This window comes from Pinus tabuliformis, chromosome 8 (genome assembly GCF_031772625.1).
Source record: "Pinus tabuliformis cultivar Carrire ecotype Pingquan chromosome 8, CPIR1, whole genome shotgun sequence".
Classification (NCBI taxonomy): Eukaryota; Viridiplantae; Streptophyta; class Pinopsida; order Pinales; family Pinaceae; genus Pinus; species Pinus tabuliformis.
The window spans coordinates 407,098,582-407,113,694 of record NC_142294.1 but is presented as its reverse complement, the minus strand read 5'-3'; positions in this window follow the sequence as shown (position 1 = coordinate 407,113,694).

The window sequence follows — 15,113 nt, the reverse complement described above, 5'->3', positions numbered from 1 at the left end:
GTAATCAAAGAGATGGCGGCAGGTGGTGCTACCTCTGGTATCCTGAACAACTTATTTCCCAATGTAATAATAACAGCACGGGGCCTTGATTCATACACAGCATGCCGCTTCCACAAGTATGGTTGTCCTTGTAATACATCACAAACTTCAAGGGGAGCAATGTCACACAATACCTCATCCGTGAAGGGCTTGATGTTGTATGGAAGGCGACACTGCTGGCTCACGCGAAGATCTCGTCCTTGGTGAAGCCACCCAATGGTGTATGGTTGTGAATGTGTTGTGGTCGGTAAGCCCAAACGCTTCACGACCTTTGCCGAAATGAGGTTCTTTTGACTCCCGCTATCAACAATGAACTGTATCGGGGAGCCCTTTACCCACATCTGGGAGTGGAAGAGATGCTCCTCCTCCTCTGGATCTTCGGGTTCATTTTTCTGGATCTTTGCGGTAGCAACAGTGGCGCTAGGATCCGCATCAATGATCCTGTTCCCTTTTTCATACCCCTTATCGGGTTCTGACTCAGAGTCGGAACATGCATCTGATTCTGAAACCTTTAGCTCAGCCACCAGTGACTGCTTGGCCCGACACTCACTTGTGTTGTGAGTGGAGCTCTTATGGAACTCACACCATTTTCCAGTGTCCTTTCTCGGCTTCGTGGCGCTGTTCTTTGCTTGCGGCTTCGGCTGGTTGTCTTGGGCGGTCCCGCCTTGGCTTTGTCCTTTGTTCTGTGGTTTAGGGGCACCTTTCCCCTGCTTTGGATTTGCAGATCCAAAGTCTCGCTTCTTTTGTTTAAACTTCTGCTCGACCTTGACGGCGTATCGGTATGCTGCGCCGAGCGAGGGGATGTTTAGGAATTGTATTTCTTCCTGGATGTACTTGTGCAGGCAGCCACGGTATTTGAGTATCAAATGTTGCTCCGAGTCTTTAATACCCAACTTTGTGCGAAGCTTATGGAAAAGGTTGGTGAACTCCGGCACGTCTTGGTCCCTTCCCTACCGCACCGTGGTCCACTTTATGTATTCATCCTCATAGCTTCCAACAGGGTAGTACTGCTCCTTGATGGCATCCCGGAACGAATCCCAGGTGGGTGCGGCTGAAAATAGTGAGCCAGTACTTTCATCCTTCTGCTCACAGTAGGTTTCCCACCAGTCCTTGACGTGGGGGGCTGCTTTGAGAAGAGCAAAAACAATCTTTTCCTGACTCGAAAATTCATGAACAGAAAAACAACCCTCTAGTAGATTTAACCATTTATCTACGGCATCTACGTCTATCTGACCCTCGAATATGGGGATTTCAAAATTAACTTGTACCTTAAAGGGTGTGGCATTTCCAGAGTAGCTGCTGGAAGCCGATGCGTTGCTTCTGGGTAGCCGCTGAAGGATCTGGGCAAAACTGTCCATCATCGCGTTCCGTTGTCGCTCGAGGGCTTCTTCGAGCAAGATTTTGATGGGATCTCCTTCCCCCTCATATTTCTTCTCGTCCGCCATGGGAGGCCATCGGGATTTGCGAGGCTGGCCTTGCAAAGGTTCAACCAGTTCAAGCCCTAACTCCTTATATCCCGACCTTGTTGGGGACATGCAAAGAAAAACAGAGAAAAAGCAGACCGCTCTGATACCACTAATCCGGATTTAAATAGGAACGCAACAAATTACAGAGATAACCATATAAACAAACATGCAGCGGAAATAATACTTCATTTCATTAATGGAAAATACTGAAATATGCTTACAACCAGAAATGGAAATAAACCAGCTAGGGCGATGGTAGCTTATCTCTGAGAAGAGATGTGATGGCTACATGCCTCTGAACTGTGTTACAATGAGGCTTGAAGGCCTATTTATTGTTGAGAAACAATGGAAAACCCTTAACATTCCAAAACCTAACCCTAGGAGATGAAACGCCAAACTGTGGGCCCCGTTTGGGGTAAATTGGTACATCAACTTCCCGGGGTCGTAACTTTGGCATATAATCTCTGTTTGACGCGTACAATAGCTCATTAGAAAGATCTATTCGAGCACTATCACTGTTGGAACGGGAAACATGTCCATTCCATGGATCGATGTTGCCCCCGGATTCCCCAAAAAATGTCGTTTAGGGCCTCAAAACGGCTCTAGAAGTTTAGGACCCGAAAAACTGCTAAAAATAGTAAGTTGTGCTACAATTAAGGAAACTGAAAATGCTGAGAAAGACAATGGTGGGGGTCCAGGTGGACTTGGCAGGTGGCCACCAATATCCACCTGGATCATTACTAATCTGGATTTAAACAGGAACGCAACAAATTACAGAGATAACCATATAAACAAAGATGCAGTAGAAATAATACTTCATTTCATTAATGGAAAATATTGAAATATGCTTACAACTAGAAATGGAAATAAACTAGCTAGGGCGATGGTAGCTTATCTCTGAGAAGAGATGTGATGGCTACATGCCTCTGAACTGTGTTACAATGAGGCTCGAAGGCCTATTTATTGTTGAGAAACAATGGAAAATCCTTAGCATTCCAAAACCTAACCCTAGGAGATGAAACGCCAAACTATGGGCCCCGTTTGGGGTAAATTGGTACATCAACTTCCCAGGGTCGTAACTTTGGCATATGATCTCCATTTGACGTGTACAATAGCTCATTAGAAAGATCTATCCGAGCACTATCATTGTTGGAACGGGCACCATCGGTCCATTGCATGGACCCACGCTGCCCCCGAATTCCCCAAAAAATGTCGTTTAGGGCCTCAAAACGGCTCTGGAAGTTCAGGACTCGAAAAACTGCTAAAAATAGTAAGTTGTGCTACAATTAAGGAAACTGAAAATGTTGAGAAAGACAATGGTGGGGGTCCAGGTAGACTTGGCAGGTGGCCACCAATATCCACCTGGATCATTACACCTCGTTGTTCCTTCTTTAGAAGCTTTGTCTTACCGTTAGAGTTGATTATCTTTCCCGGTTTCCCTGCAATACCCCTTAATTCAACTTCCTTTCCTTCTGCAGAAAATTTCATGAAAATTTCTTGAAAATTAAAAGCTATTATGCCCAAGGATTGTAGCCATTGGACTCCTAGTACAACAACAACATCACCCATTGGAATGGAAGGCATTGGACTATTCAATACATATTCTCCCATGGATAGATTGATATTATGGCACTTTGCAAAGAAATTTATGGTTCCTCCACTTGCAACCATCACTTGACACTCTGGTTCTAGATATAGGAAGCAATTCAATTTCTTTCCTATCTTACAATGAATAAAATTATGGGTACTTCCTGAATCAATCAGCAATATTACCTTCTTGATAGTTTGAGGAGTGGTAATTCTAGCTAATGCATTACAAGGTCTAGTTAGATTGATTTATTCTTTATCTAGGGTTTTTTCCAGGAGTATATCCTCTTCTTTTGACATTTCTTGTTCCTTTTCCTCCTCCTCTTCACAATCAATAATTTATTCTCAGCACAGTTATGACCTTTAGTCTATTTTCTATCACAACTGTAACAAAGCCCTTTTGCTATTTTCTTCCAATTGTTGTGGTGTCAAACTTGTAGGTTGTGGAAGGCTAGGGGCAACAACACTTCCATATTTATATTTGTGAGTGGTAGGCTTCCTCGTTTCCATAATTTTGCTTTCCATTTTTCTTGCTAACCTGAATGCCTTCTCCAATGAATCAGGTTCCCAAAGGTGAACCTCATGTTGGATATTATCGTTTAAAGTCCCTATGAACATATCAATCCTATGCTCATCTAGAATATCTTTTACCCTTATGTTAAATTTTTGGAAGTCCTCAATGTGCTCCATCATTGAACCCTTTGTTTGAGATTTATCAATTGGCTAAAAAAGGCGTTGCTTTTTGTATCCTCATAATGTGCTACCATTTCTTCTGTAAAAATTGCCCAAGTGACAATTTGTTTATGAGAGCAAAGCCATCGGTACCATAAAAACTGATTTGGTTCCAAATATAAAGTTTCAATACGTACCTTTTGTGTGTTTTTCACATTATGGAGATTGAAAAATTGCTCCATCTGTAGTATCCATGTTCTGGTATCCTTGCCATCAAACTTCCTCGTATCAATTTTTAGAACGTGGTCGGTCTTCAATACAACATTAGAGTTTACGAAATCATGATTAACAATTCATTTGTTCTCATCATGAGTTTCCTTTACTATCGTTTCTCCATTAGTGACCATTTCTTGTAGAAAATTATTCAAATTTATCTTCAATTCTTCCATCATATCATTCATGCCATTTATTTTAGCGTCCATGCCATTCATATTAGATTCTATGCCTTTCTTTAAACCATCCATATTATCTTCCATGCCATCCATCTTAACTTGCATGCCATTCATATTAGCTTCCATGCCATTCATATTGGCTTCATTTACCTTTAGTGAGAGTGAAATTTCGTGTACTTGGTCTTGTAATTTTGATATATCATGTCGCATTTTTTCCTCTTCTTCATGAGTCATGCTAGAGCTTTCAGGTTGCTTACAAGGTGTTTCCATTTTCTTTCTTTGGAGCATTAATTAATGCTAATAATTCTTCACTATTCCCTCTGAATTCCTTCAAACTAATTTTTCAAATCAATCTTATGCAAAATTAAAAAAAAATACACACCTTTTTTTTCGCTTTTTAAGCGCTCGATATTGAATCTATTGTATCTCTGTAACTGCAGATCTCTAATATATGAAATATCATCCTGCAGTATCCCTTTTATTCCTCTTTCTAACGTTGCAATTCTGATCAATATTGGATTCTTAAAGGAAGAGTTATGCCAAATCTACTACGGTGACCTAATTATAGAATAATTCAGTAGAGCGAACTTGTACGATGTGCCATGTGTCATTGTTTTGACCTTAGTACCTGAAACGGATACACTGAAAACTAAAGGCTGCCCTCTTTCTAAAACTTCTTATGAAATTTCATTTTGATTCTCAAAACAAACGTTATAACGATTTTTCCTAGGTCACCCATTTGGAATGTAATTCAGGAGTCTGCAAAAATTCCAACTTCCTGAGATCATATCTCCATAAATATAGCGAGACAAGCTCTGATATTCGGAGCTGAAGTTTCGAACAATTTCAGACCAAATGGGTTTTTCTTTTAGCTTCTGAAACATCGTATAAAACAAGTTATAGCGAAAATTCCACGATGACTTTTTTGGAGTAGCAAAACCCTATAATCCAAAGCTTTGATACCAAATGTTAGGAAACCAGCTCATAAAATGATAGAAAAGATAGATCAACGCCTTATAATTTAGCCTCTTTGATGGGGAAATGTCCTTTACATTACATAAATGAACAATTCTTGGATGATACAAATGAATAAACGTCCCTTCTATATATAGGAATCTAAGGGGTCACAATGTAATCAAGCCGACATAATAGTAATAACATAAGGCCACAAAAATAACAATAGTGGGTTTCTATGGGGCATACTAATAACAATATGGGGACAATAGGGGCACAATATTAACAATAAGGGATACAATGACAATAGTAATGGGGGAATCACTTGTATTATAGGGGCCTAACATGATGACTACAATCTTGGCAGGGTCTACCATCAATCCCTGCTTGCAAACTACATGACCCAAGAGTATCCCATACGGTACACATAATATGCACTTCTTAAGGTTAAGGGTGATCTGATGTCTTCAATAGGTATCCAACATGAGGCGTAGACTAGCGACATGGCACTTTACCAATCTGAACATTTTCTAGTCATAAAAATAGACCTCCAAAAATTTGTTTATAAATTCCTTGAAGGCCACAATTATTATGGAGGAAAAGATTGTGAACACATTCTTGAGTCCAAAAGGCATCACTGTGTATTGAAAAAATCCCCACTCAGTTGTGAATGTGGTCTTGCTCCGATCCTCTAACGCGATCTTGATCTGATGGTACCCTGAGAATCCATGTGCGAATGAGTAGGCTTCTTGCCCTCCAACATTCCCCAGTCCCTCGCATGTAAATTTTGTAGGGAATGGATCATGGACGCACGCATCATTCAACTTCTTCAATTCTATGTATATCTGAATTTCATCCTGCTGGGGCGCTACAGTAAACCCATCCGTGATTACGAAGAAAGTGAAGATGAGATGGATCAGATTTATAAGATAACAACATGAGACCAGTATTGGATCAATCCATTGACAGATGGAAAGATCACATGGGATCGTGAGAGTTCCTACATCTCTGATTCAGATGAAGAGTTGAAGCATTGGCAGAATCAGTTGCATGAAGTATCCACACTGTGATGAAATATGATGACTAAATCATAGCACTTCATTTCGTCGGAGGTGAGGAACGTACCTTACTATGATGGTTCAACTAACATGGATAAGTTTTTGAATGCATTTGAATGTGAAGTCCCTGAGCATCATCGCTTCCAAGCATTAGATTTAGCACTACACACCACGCCCGCACAATGGTGGGGTATACACAGGGATAACTTTGATGGATGGCGAGAGTACAAAAGGATCATGAGGATTGAGTGAGAAATATGATGGGAGAGATGATCTGTGCTATCATCTAGCGAAGTGGACTAAAGCTTATGGAATGGAGCCATAGCTAGAATGGGTACACTTGTTTTGCCATACTATGGATACAATCCCCATGAACTAGTATCTAGAAAAAGAGCTCTGCCATGGTACCACAGAGTGGGATATATTGAGGGAAGGGTTCTTATTGACCTTTAGTTTTTAGGATGGTTTCAAGAGCATTAATGGAGCTCTACAGGAGATTAAGGCAATTATCTTCAGAACGTCGCAAGAATCTCTCGAATGGGTCTAGCTAGATTAGGGCAGCTAACTGCACCATGCGCTAGAGTGTTATAAATTGAATGCTAAGGAGGAGGATGAAGATCCAAGAAATTTTAATATTCCAAAATCTGAGGGTCATCGTGAAGTCGAGGGCCCATAAATAGGCAACTAGGACATCACCGCATCATTAAAAACCAAGCAAGTAAACATTGGGACTGAAGTAGAATCAAAGTTTACAAAGATTGGAGATTAATGGGATGAGGCTACTATGGATAAGGTTGTTGAGTTACTCAATGAATATCAGGATCTGTTCCCTACTAATTTTTGAAACTTGAAGGGAAAATAGAAGACTAGGGCATTATGAAAACCACTCTGAAGTTGGACATAAATCCTATTAAGCAAAGGTCATACTGCCTGAATCCTATGTAGAAGGAAAATTTTCACTTGGAGTTGGATAAGATGCTAGAAGTAGGCATCATAGAACTAGTGGAAGAATATAATTGGGTGAGCCCCATGGTGGTCTAGGAAAAGAAGCAAAAGTGAGAAATAAGGTTTTGCATGGATCTGCACAAGCTTAACGATGTGTGTGTCCATGATCCATTCCCAAAATTGTTCACTGATGAAATATTAGACAATGTTAGAGGGCAGGAGGCCTACTTGTTCACTAATGGGTTTTCGGGGTACCATCATATTAAGATCGTGCTTGAGGATAGGAGAAAAATGACATTCACTATAGAATGGCGTTGTTTTCAATACACCATGATGTTTTTCAGACTCAAGAATGTGTTGATGATATTTTATCATGTAGTCATCGCCGCATTGAAGGAGTTCATCCATAAGTTCCTGGAAGTATACTTTGACGATTGGACAATGTCTGGCATAGTAAAGCACCATGTAGCAAGTCTGCGCTTAATGTTGGATACGTGTCACAGATACCAGATCACATTGAATTTGAAGAAATGCATCTTCTATGTTCCCTTTGGAACCTTGCTGGGTCATGTGGTGTGAAAGAAAGGGTTGATGGTGGACCCTTGTAAAGATCGCAATGATAGTGAATCTGGAGGCCTTGAAGAACGTAAAGAAGCTACATACAATGTTGGGACATATAGGATATTACATAAAATTATCAAGGCATATTCTCAGATTACTGCACCTATGGAGAAACTACTGAAGAAGGACGCGACATTTTTTTGGGACTAAGAATGTCAGAGTAGCTTAGATGTTTTGATAGAAAAGATGGTCACTGCGCGTGTTATCACTGAAAATGCTGTTGTCAAAATTTTTGGTCTAGATTAAAGACCGGGTGTTTTCGCAGCGCCTGAATTCTTTTAGCAGTTTCGCAGCGCCATCTATTTTAGTGATTTCATAGCAAAAGCACTGACTTTGCACTGGCTGCGCTACGAAATTAGGGATTTGCTGGAAGGTTTCAGTGAAGGCCCAAATTCTAAGCACGCCTATGGTATACTGGCTATAACTGCTGTGGATGAGGGTGAGGTGCTTAAAGGTCTAGTGTTGACTAAAGGATATAACTCTGGTGTTGTTGCATACAAAACTCTGGAGCTGCATCACTTAATAAAAAATAAGAGGGCCATGTGGCAGGTAGCGTTTCTCTTAATGCCTTGATTCAAGGGCTTTGCACCACAGGCAGAATAATGGAAACAGAGTATGTTTTACAAAAATGTCAAAAAGGAGTTTCATTCCAAATGATGTCAGTTGTAATCTCTTAATTAAATAATATTGCAAACATAAAATTTGGGTAGAGCAGAATCCTAATGCTTGGCCATCTAGTCCCAGTCTACAGATCTTTCGGAGGACGATGATAAGTGTCAAGGTTATGTTGAGTATGGCAGATGTCTATCTTATCTCATTTCTTTATCTAGCAGTCACATTGCAATATTTCCGAGGAATTGAAATTAGTCCAGTGCATTCTTATCTGCTGAGTTATTGTAGACAAATGCTGGCCTTTGGGTGTCTGACATTGACAGTTCTGCAACTTATGAGTTTTTTGTATTACATGGAGATGATTGTTCTCTCTGCAGCCAAGAAGCACATCCTTGATTGGCTGAGGGCATTTGGTGAATTTGAGATCATAGGAAACATCATCATTCTTGAAGAAACAACGATGAAGTGGCCAATTTGTGATTGCTTTTTATTAAACCAGCTACCCTTTTGAGAAAGTTGAAGCTTGCTACTCTTTGGAAGCCTTTCCTCGTGAATGAGCTTAGAGCTTAACATCTTCTCCGTGATAGTCGAAAGGTATATGAGCGCCTTCAAAAATTTCGCATTCATACTCCAAGGTATGCACTTGTGAACAGAGATTACCCCTATTAAGAGTTGAACTACTTTGTGGAGCAAGGGATTTTGTTCAAAACCATGCATAGTGAATTATGAAGCCTTTTGTGGAAAAAACCAGTTCATGGAGATGATCACAGTGTCTATGGTTTAGTGGCCAATCTTCTGGCTTATCATATGTTTTCGAGCCTCTTACACTATTATGGAGGATTGAACCCGCGTTATCAAAGGCAAACAGAGCGAAAAGTTGTAGAAGGACAATGGGATTTCCAAGAGCCAAGGCTGCTGCATTACTTGTATCATTTTGTCCGACAATATCCGTATGGAGGAGGCGAAGGCAGATATGAAGAATGCAGTTCTGAAAGTGTTCATGTCGAAGGTCGAGGAAGCTAAAAGCCAGAACCTTATCAATATGAAGGTTGAATCAATTTTGGAAGATTTGTCTTCGGGATTATTAGAGTTTATGATGGATCCTAATGATTGAAATTCAAGGAGGTGTGGCGTCTTTGGAGAACGCATGCCTATTGTTTGATTAAATGTATACACCAGAATGTTCTTATGGAATGTTAATTCAATTATATTTCCATGTGCGTGGCTATATCAGCAAGGCGTGTTGACCACTTGAAACCGTAACAGGAGACCTGAATTACAAGGTGACAGTTGGCGGCGGGGTTGTGCTGAGGTGTATTTGAAATTTGTGAATCGACCTCCTGACACACTGCGAAAAGGACGTGTTTATCAAATGAAAAGAGAAGCCAAAAATTTTGCTGTGGTGTTGGGCCATTTGCCGTGTATGATTATTGCTGTTAAAGGAACTGAAACTCCCGGAAATCTTGTGACAGATGTTCTCTGTAGGGAGTATGCGCTGTCAAAGAAAGATTTAGATGAATTAATTTCAAATTCCATGCATTGCATTGTCCCATCTTTTTCAGATCCATTTGAATTAGTGTGCTGTGATCTTGAGACAGAAGATATTAAAAAGGCGGCATTTCTGAGATCTGTTGAGTTACTAATTTTTATCCATGACAGAGTATGTAATTGGCTAAACTTGTACATGTCCCCAAAGCTAGGATCATTTCTGCGTGGGAGTAATCCTATTCGCACAAGTATCCAAGGTTTTAATATACAGGTTTGATGAATCATTCCGGAATATAGATTGGACAGGTGTTGAAATTATGTTGGAATTGTTTTCTGGGAGAACAAGTATAGCATCCATAGGAGCAATATGGATGCAGTGTATTCCTGGGGAAAGCAGAATTGCTTCTAGTTGATGACATGAACAGGGTTAGGGTGGTAGAACTTCATCATCGGCCTTTGATGAAACCTAAAAGTCTACAATATGTTCAGACTGCAAAGAGGAGATTTTCTCATCTTCTTCTCAAGAAACTTCTCAGGCTGTAAGCAAGGCCTCATCAGAATTTGAGCTCAAAGTTTACATGCTAGGTGATGCCATGTCCTTTTTGAAGAACATTTCCTTGGATAAGATCGCTGAAGATGTTGGTGATTTCCAGCCACAGAAGTTTTGGAGTTTAGAGAATTACCAAAGCACAAGTCAAATTCAGAGGGAGATTGTAAATATTCCAAGAACCATGGCTCCCAGAAGACTTGCGCTACATGAGATTACATTTATCACATTTTTGATAAGTATGCTGCTAGTTCTGCGCTCTGTAGCGAAAGTATCAGGCATCTTACCTTCCATGTTTTGTTGAACAAAGAAAATGATGGGCAAAGAAAATGTAAAGAATTCTTGCAGCTTCCGATTGAGCAGTTAGAGAAAGAAAAAGGAAAGGATTTTTCAAATCTCGAGATTTAGTTTCAAGTTATCCTGTCTGAAATCTGGGACTCAAATGTTGTAGATGTTTTGTTCTCTTCTTATAAAAAGAGGCCTTTGGGAAACCGGATCTGTCAACTTGTTTGTCTTGTACCCATCCAAATAGCCCGGGCTGAAAACAATGGATTACATCCTTTGCTTGATGGGCTTCAGATACCTCCCCATCACACTTATGAAGATAGCATATCTCTAGCAAACTTGCTCCGTTTTGGCTTATATAACGCTGTGTTGAGTCAGTGGGATGGTAAAATTATGGTGGTCTCATCAATTGCAGTTGTTTCATCTGATGGAGGTTCATGTTACAGGGAATGGAATGTGATTCTGAATCTCAGCATAGCAAAGGTGAAACTAAAGATTGGCAACATCAGCTATTCAATTTTGTGAGAAGTTTAAAGGAGGACTGTGTTTTTAAATCACACAGCAGTTTCGTAGCGCACTACGAAACTGCTGTAGGTGATGATTTTAAGCGCAGGGCAGCTAGTGTGATACTGTGAGCAGCTAGTGTGACACTATGAGCGGGAGTTGAGGAAGAAAAACAGCTGTCTATCAAATACCACCTACAGCACATCAGAAACCTGGCATCATTCCATACTTGGGGTTATTAAAAGATTTGGGAGCAGGCTGCTATACTTTAGGAGAATGTTGGGAGACAGAAACCGATAAATAGGAGCACACCTTCTGGTCATTAAATGAGCTATCAGCGCTTTCAAGCATCCCAAGTCAGCATTCATTGCATCCGTAGCTCAACCATCTCAGCTCAACTGAAGGAGGACAACTGTCACAGCATTCAAGAAAGCATCAAGCCTACGAGGAGAAAAGAATTAGTGTTTTAGTTTGATTAGGACTTTATGTAATTACAGCCCAGCATGTTTGTAATTAATGCATTAGTTAAAAGCATGTAGGAATAGTTAATAGGGCATTCGAGCTCATTCTAGAGAGGAGGAATGTATTCCTATATATGGGAAAAACTAGGATGTAATAGGGGTTGGATACTATATACAAAAACAGAGTTTTTTGAGCCTATGTAAAGACTGTTACAGTAATGATAAAACAGGTTGTTTCTTCTCAAGATTCTCTATGGATTATGTTGTTCAAGTGTGATAGTGGTTTAGTTTCTTAATGTTCTTTTTACAGCCTTGTTATAGCACAATCACTCAGAATTCATATTATATGCTCTGACTTCCTGTGTGTTTGGCAAGCTGTGGGTTTTGGTGAAGCATGTCTGAACATCACTCAGAATTCATTTTTAATGCTCTGACTTCCTGTATGTTTAGCAAGCTTTGGGTTAGGTAAAATATGTTTGAACATCTGATGCAGAGAGCCTTGACTTCCATGAGATGACTGTGATTTTGTCTTTTAAATGTGAGAGACTCCATAGCCCAATGAAGACTTATTTCATATGTGTCCAACCAGCTATATTTTCATAAGTGTGTGAAGAGTTAGCCCTCTGTTGTTGTGATTAATTCTCTATCAAAAGCCTGTGAGAGAGCCCTCTCTGATTAGGAAGGCTAATTCCTAGTCTAAAGTCTGGTCTGAAATAGTTACATGAAATCTTGCTTGGTTGCAGCCCCTCAGTAGTGGTTTTGTGATAACATTTTGGTGCGTCTGCCGGGAGATTAAGATTGAATTTCTGAAGGTAGCAGGAGTTCAAATGATTTTCAAGGCTGCAAAACTACCTTGGCTACTCCACACATCAAAGAATAAATTAGAAGGTGACTCCACTGCTAGAAGATCAGTAGCTTGATGAAGTTTCAAGATGGATTCCACTGCAAGAAAGAATGCCAGGTATGCTCCTATGAATCGGTCTCATATCCCTGGTTTTCCAAATCCTATGCCAAAGGTTGATTGGTTAGATGATCTTCCAATATTCAAAGATGAAAAGAAGGATGATGCTGCTCTCCATTTGGTTAAGTTTCACATACATGTATGCAGTCTTAAGGTTCATTTCCCTGAAGATTGTCTCATGAGGATGTTTATGGCTACTTTAGAAGGAAAAGCATGGTCTTGGTATAAAAGTTTGGAAAATAGTTAATTATCTTCTCTTGCTGATTTCCATGATGTGTTCTATGAAATGTATAAAGAATGTTATCCTTCTTTGTTGCTGCTCAAAGATTGTTGTAGGCATTCTTTGAATCTTATTCAGTACTTGGAGGATTTTTATGGTGATGATGAATTTACAGATGAAGAAATTTTAGAGGCTCTTCATAACAATGTTTTTCAGCACCAAGGAGAAAGTATATCATCCCATGAAACGCAGCATGAGGAGCAGCAGGGGTTTAGTTGTGAAACCCATGTTTCATCCTTTGATATTGATGTAGAGATGCAGCAGATTGGTCCGGCTTCAGATCATGATGAAGATGAAATTGATTGCACCCAGCAAGAAGAAATATTGGAGGAAATTTTCTATGACCCTCAGGCAGAGGAAAAGCTTGCTCAATTTTGTAATTCCTTGCAGCAGCTTACTTCAAATAATGATCATAGTAGTGAGGAAAATTACATTGTTTGTGAGCATCATTCAGAAAGGCAGTTGGATAGTATATCAAATAAATTTGGTGTGGCTGAAGATAAGTTGTCTAAAGATACAGAAAGTTTTGAGAATCAGCAAACTAACCATGTGTTTTTTGACCCTATAGCTGAATACATGGATAAGATTTACTGTTCAGGCGGCTTCCAGTTATATTTTCATGTTGAAGAACAGTTACACCTCATGCCGCCTCGGTTACTTCAGTATCTGATTTATTTTTGTTTCAAGCACAGCCAAAGGACTCAAATGTCAGATAAGATGAATGATTGGCTACATTGGAAATTTCACATTGATTGAGCTGAAGAAGTTTGAATTGTTAGGGTAGGTAGGTAGGTAAATTGCAAATAAGCTCAAAGTTGGCTGAGCATTTATTTTTCAGTAGATATAATTTTCTTTCTCCTACAATCATGCTGGTCAGGCAAATTTTTGTTTGTCAAATCAATGGATAAGGCACTGGAGCTGCATGTTCTTAGCGCACCACAAGGGCACACTATCCCAAGTGGAGCCACTGTTATCACTGAAAATGCTGTTGTCAAAATTTTTGGTCTAGCTTAAAGACCGGGTGTTTTCGCAGCGCCTGAATTCTTTTAGCAGTTTCGCAGCGCCATCTATTTTAGTGATTTCGTAGCAAAAGCACTGACTTTGCACTGGCTGCGCTACGAAATTAGGGATTTGCTCGAAGGTTTCAGTGAAGGCCCAAATTCTAAGCATGCCTTTGGTATACTGGCTATAACTGCTGTGGATGAGGGTGAGGTGCTTAAAGGTCTAGTGTTGACTAAAGGATATAACTTTGGTGTTGTTGCATACAAAACTCTGGAGCTGCATCACTTAATAAAAAATAAGAGGGCCATGTGGCAGGCAGCGTTTCTCTTAATGCCTTGATTCAAGGGCTTTGCACCACAGGCAGAATAATGGAAACAGAGTATGTTTTACAAAAATGTCAAAAAGGAGTTTCATTCCAAATGATGTCAGTTGTAATCTCTTAATTAAATAATATTGCAAACATAAAATTTGGGTAGAGCAGAATCCTAATGCTTGGCCATCTAGTCCCAGTCTACAGATCTTTCGGAGGACGATGATAAGTGTCAAGGTTATGTTGAGTATGGCAGATGTCTATCTTATCTCATTTCTTTATCTAGCAGTCACATTGCAATATTTCCGAGGAATTGAAATTAGTCCAGTGCATTCTTATCCGCTGAGTTATTGTAGACAAATGCTGGCCTTTGGGTGTCTGACATTGACAGTTCTGCAACTTATGAGTTTTTTGTATTACATGGAGATGATTGTTCTCTCTGCGGCCAAGAAGCACATCCTTGATTGGCTGAGGGCATTTGGTGAATTTGAGATCATAGGAAACATCATCATTCTTGAAGAAACAACGATGAAGTGGCCAATTTGTGATTTCTTTTTATTAAACCAGCTACCCTTTTGAGAAAGTTGAAGCTTGCTACTCTTTGGAAGCCTTTCCTCGTGAATGAGCTTAGAGCTTAACATCTTCTCCGTGATAGTCGAAAGGTATATGAGCGCCTTCAAAAATTTCGCATTCATACTCCAAGGTATGCACTTGTGAACAGAGATTACCCCTATTAAGAGTTGAACTACTTTGTGGAGCAAGGGATTTTGTTCAAAACCATGCATAGTGAATTATGAAGCCTTTTGTGGAAAAAACCAGTTCATGGAGATGATCACAGTGTCTATGGTTTAGTGGCCAATCTTCTGGCT